This window comes from Canis lupus, chromosome 4, assembly GCF_048164855.1.
Source record: "Canis lupus baileyi chromosome 4, mCanLup2.hap1, whole genome shotgun sequence".
NCBI lineage: Eukaryota > Metazoa > Chordata > Mammalia > Carnivora > Canidae > Canis > Canis lupus.
The window spans coordinates 68,104,480-68,110,560 of record NC_132841.1 but is presented as its reverse complement, the minus strand read 5'-3'; positions in this window follow the sequence as shown (position 1 = coordinate 68,110,560).

Genomic DNA, 6,081 nt, shown 5'->3' with positions numbered 1-6,081 from the left:
CCATTATCCATTTCTCTATGTCTTTTGGAAAATTTTCTATTCAGGTCTTCACATTTTTAACTAGGTTGTTTAGTTTTTTGCTATTGAGTTGTATGAGTTCCTTATATATTTCAGATATTAACCCCTTATCAGATCCATGGTTTACAATATATTTGTACATCAAATCATCACATGGTACATCTTAAGCGTACAGAATGTGATATATCACATCTCAAGAAAGCTGTGAAAATTTAAATAAAAAAATTTTTGAAGTTTCCTTGACTCTGGAACTTTGGATGAATTCATACTTTTTATGACCATGAAATATTTAAGAATTTCTGCTTTATTATCTTTCTGTATAAGTACAGATAGTACTACTGATATACTTGGTTAGTCTGGGTAAGATCAGGTGACCTGAGGCCTATGATATGGAGTCCACGTGAAAGAAGCCAAAGCCTTTGAGGCCAGAGAGCTTTTTTCTGTCCTTGAACCTGTTCTTTTGAAAACCTAGTGATTTTCCTTCACTAACTTTTAAGGGAAAGGGCCAAATGAGGATGAGCACTTAGCTTTTAAAAGAGCCGCTGCAGTCATCTTTATTAAAATTTAAACTGTAACCACCTTTATTAAAATTCAATTCCATTAGTCATTTATTGATATTGTCTTTTCTCTGAGTAACTAAGAAACCATGAAAATAAGCTCCAGAAATGAAAGTAAAATTTAGTTCAAAATACAACAGAAGACTAGATGAGTGAAAAGCAGGGGAGAGTCAACAGTGGAATAACTGCCTGTTGTCCAAAAGACATTATACATCTAAGCTTAAAAGAATTCTGCATCTCTGGCAAGTTCCTTCTCTGATAGAGGATTCTAGATCCCAGGAAAGAGTCTTCAGGGAGCTTGCCCTTAGAATTTAGGATTTGAGACCCACTATATGCAGTCAATAGGTTTTCCTCCTTAGAAGATTATAGTAGCTCTATGCCAATACCTACGCCAAGGGCTACCAATAAAAAAAAAAAAAAAATTAAAAAAAAAAAAAAAAGCACTACACATTGGAGCCTGCAGGAGAGATTGCCAACAGTCCCCAGTCCAGTATCTCTTTCCTCTGGAACATTATATTCCCAATTTTTAGCTGGGCAAATGGTTTTAGTGCATAATGACTCTAGTTTTCAGCCTCTTTTCCACCTAGAAGTGGAAATGCAGTGAAATAATATGATAAAATTCAACAATGTGAGAAAAAATAACTTTTAGTAAATTAGAAACAAAAGGGAACTTCCCTAAAGTAATAAATGGTATCTGAAAAAACATTCTACAATAAACATTATCCTTAATGGTAAAATTTTTAAATATTTCTCCTTGAGATAAGAAATGAGAAAAGAATGCATGATATCACGACTTCTATTCAACATTGCACAGCAAGGTTTAATGAGCATTAAAAGGCAAAGTAATAAAAAATTTAAAAACATTTACAGATTAGAAAGAAAAAACAAAACATTCTACCATTATTCAAAAATGATATGATGTGTATAGAAAATCTAGAAGAATTCTCAAGTAAAATTATTAAGTTAATAGAATTGAGAAAAGTCCCAGAATTTAAAAAAAGCTACACAAAAGTAAACTATATTTTCATATAACAAAATCAAACAGAAAATGAAGCTTGTAAAAAATAATTTGTAAGCATATATAAACAAATACAAAGTGCTTAGTATAAGTCTAACAAAATATTTGCAAGACTTCTACAGGGAAATTATTAAACCTTATTATGTAAAAATATGAAAGTAGAATTAAATAAACAAAGAAATATACCTTGTTCATAGATAAGAAGATTAGATAAGAAGACTCAACATTACAATATAAATTCTCCCCAAATTGATTTATAAATTCAATACAATCTCAGTCTAAATACCAGCTTCTTGTATGTATGCATGTAGTAGGTGTGTGTATGTGTACAATTTCACAAGTTGTTGCAAAAAAAAAAATGTAAGAAAATGCAAAAGGCACAAAGTTACCAAAACACTCCTCACAATAAAGACAAAGATGGAAGAATTTACACCACCAAACAGGAAGATACATTGTAAAGCTCTGATAATCAAGACAATGTTTACTGACAAAGTAAAGACTAAGGAGTTAATAAAACAGAATAGATACCCAGAAATAGTACTTCAGGTACTTCAGGCCACTGAGAAAAGGATAAAGTTTTTTTTTTTTTAATTAATAAACTTTTATAGAAAAACTGGGCAGAGAAAGTACAAAACAGAGAGTTTTTAAATACCCTTTACTCCATCCCCAATTTCTTCTATTATTCATGTTTTGTAACATTTGTTGCAATTGATGAGCCAATGTTTATATGTTATTATTACTTAAATTCATAGTTTACTTTAGGGTTCAGTCTTTGTGTTGCACATTTTATGCGTTTGACAAAGGTATAATGACATAGGTCCATCATTTCTGTATCATACAGAATAGTTGTACTGCCCTAAAAATTCCTTATACTCTACCTATACCTACTCTCTCTCCTACTCCCAACCCTGGCACTACTTCTCTTTTTAATGAAAAACATACCTTTAGGTAAATGATCTCAAGACAATTAACTATCCATGGATTGAAAAAAATTCTTACCTCACACCAAACATAAAAATAATCATAGATAGATTAAAGGTCTAAATGTGTAAGCCAAAACCATAAGTTTTAGAGAAGAATGTAAGAGAATATATTTATTACCTAGTGGTGTGGACAGATTTCATAAACAAGATACAAAAAATACAAGATACAAAGATACAAAAATACAAGATACAAAAAAAAAAAAGATACAAAAAAATACAAGATACAAAGATACAAAAATACAAGATACAAAAAAAACAAGATACAAAAAAAGATAAAGAAAAATATGATAAGTTTGACTACATTAATATTAAGACAGCAGTTTGCCAAGTAGCATTATACAAAGAAAGAAAAGATAATCATCAAGTGGGGGAAGGAAGATGTCTGGAGTTGTATAACCAACAAAGAATTAATAATACATGAAGAAGATATAGAGAACTATAGACTTATCACTAAAAGACAGCAAAATGAGCCTTCTTAAATGCAGAAGATTAAAATAAATACTTTATGGGGACGCTTGGGTAGCTCAGTGGTTCCAGGCCTGCCTCCGGCCCAGGGCCTGATCCTTGAGTCCCAGGATCGAGTCCCACGTTGGGCTCCCCGCATAGAGCTTGCTTCTCCCTCTGCCTGTGTCTCTGCCTTTCTCTCTGTGTGCCTCTCATGAATAAAGATAAAAATCTTTTAGAAAGGGATGCCTGGGTGGTTCAGCACAGTTGAGCATCTGCCTTCGGCTCAGGGTGTGATACCACAGTCCCGGGATCCAGTCCCACATCAGGCTTCCTGCATGGAGCCTGCTTCTCCCTCTGCCTGTGTCTCTGCCTCTCTCTCTGTGTGTCTCTCATGAATAAATAAATAAATAAAATCTTTTAAAAAAATCTTTAAAAAAAAAAAGGAGTAAGCTTCAGAAATCTACAGAAACATGAACATCTTAAAATACATTGAAGGAAAAAAAATACATTGAAGGAGGAAAAGCAGGTTATAAATAATGCATATAGCATGATTCTGTTCATATAAAGTCCAGAAACTGACAAAGTGAACTTAATGCTGAGAGATACATAAAAAAGGAGGGAATTATATATTATAAGATACTTTATTAAAATTTTGTATATAAAAATTTTTACATAAAATTTTTATATAAAAATTATATAAAATAATTTATATAAAAATAATTCATTATAAATTATTTATTATTTATCATGGCAGCAGTTATCTCTAAGGGAGGAAGTAAATTGTCACCAGGAAAAGATACATGAAGGATTTATGGAAAGCCATTAATGTTCTATTTCTTGACCTATGTGTTCACTTCAAATACATTTGTAAGGTAGTGCATATATGTTTTATACACTTTATCATGTTTCATTAAAAACAATTTTTAAAATGTGAGTTTAAAATAAAAGACATCTAATTCTTATCATTTTCTCATCTTTTTTTTTTCTCTCATCTTTAATACATAAATAAATGGGAAACAAGGGATAGCTCTTTCTCACAGTAAAATTCCAATTAATAAAGACAGAAGGGAGAGAGTGATGTCAATAAGATGGTGGAATAGAAGTTTTCTATCATCATCCTCTACAGAACATCAATTTTGACAACCACTCACAGGTGACTGTAACTTTGCAGGAGACTGGAAGTCCAGTAGAGAAGTTCTAAAACATTGTCAGAGAAAAGAAAACTAAGAATAGATGTATTCAAGAGTTTAAAAACAATTTTACTTTATCCACGTCAACTTCTCCTCCAAGGCAATATGGCTCAGTGCCAAATTCTCCCAGAGGGAAAGTGACAGCATAGTGAGTAAATATCTGGCTTCCCCAGCTCTGCAAGACAGTGCCCAAGAAGCCCACTTCTTTCTCATCCAACCCAGGATACACAAGTGATTAGAACGACTAAAGCATTGCAGAGATTGGGAGCACATCAAGCAGCACTTGGAACTCAACAAGCTGCAGATCTTATTAACAACATTGTAGACTCCAACAGGAAGCCCATCCATGAGCCAGTTGGCATGCCTTGCCTGCAGACCCCCTAAGTGGCCAATCCCTAATGCTCCACTACCTCAACCACCCACCTATGGCCAGCTCCCTGCACATGCTTGTATTGACACTGAGTACAGTCTTTCATAGATGGCTTGCAAGCATGCACAGAATGCCAAACAACTCCGCAGGATTTGGAGAGGGCACACAAACATAAGCACTTCAGGATACTACCCTAGGAAACAAGTGACAGGCCGTCAGAATTCTACTTGGCTTTGTAGGACCAAGAGAAGGCATTCAATTTTAAGAATAATCTCCCAAGAAGAAATAAGAGTTGTGGAGTGGGTGCATCCATAGAAAAGATCTGAGAGAGTCTCAGAATCCCTACTTGGGCTGATTTATGAAATCATTTCTCTCCTGAAGTCAGTCAGTAAAGACTGGAGAAGTTGACATCTTCAATTTTGAAGGCAGCAATACAAGACTTCAAGGAACACACACACACACACACACACACACACACACAGCAAATATGGTACCATGAAAGTAACAATAATTTTCCAGTAACTGTCCATAAATAAATGGAGATCTGTATATTTCCTGATGAAGATTTTGAAATAATTGTTTTAAGGAAGCTCACTGAGCTATAAGAAAAACTAGACAACTCAGTGAAATCCAAAAAAGAATACATGAATAAAGAAGGAGCTAAACAAAACAGATAGAAATCATAAAAAGAGAAAAAAGAAGAACCAAACAGTAATTCTGGAACTGAAGAATACAATGAATAACATGAAAAAGTCAATCATGTTTGTCAGCACCAGACTTGACCCAGCAGAAGAAAAAAATCTGAATTTAAGGACAAGTTATTTGAAATAATCCAGTCAGAGGAGAAAAAAAAGAAAAATGAATGAAAAAAGACTTTAAGATGTATGGGTTACCATAAAGAGACCTAATATATATATTATGGGGTTTTTTAAAAGAGAGACAGTCAGGGTAAAAAGTTTATTTAATGAAATAATAGCTGAGAACTTCCCAAATGTGGGGAAAGATTTGGGCATGCTGATATATGACACTCAAAGTCCCCAAAGAGTTTCAACCTAAAGAGGTCCATAATGACGTACATTATTATTAAATTGTCAAATATCACAGACAATGTGAGAAATTTGAAAACAAGAGAAGAGACTATCACATGCAAGAAAATCCCCTAGAGCTATCGGCAGATTTCACAGGAGGCCGGGAGAGAGTGGAATAATATATTCAACATGCTAAAATAAAACTGCTAACCAAGTATACTTTACCTGACAAAGTTTTCCTTCTGAAGACTTTCACTGACAAGTAAGAACTGAGGTAGTTCACACAAAACTAGCCTTACAAGAATTGCTAAAGGAGTTCTTCAAGCTGGAATGAAAGGATGCTAATTCATAACATGAAAACACAAAAGTACAAAACTCACTAGTAAAGGTAAAGATATAGCCAAATTCAGAATACTGTCATACTATAAGGATGGTATGTAAATCACTTTTAACTCTGGTATTAAGGTTAA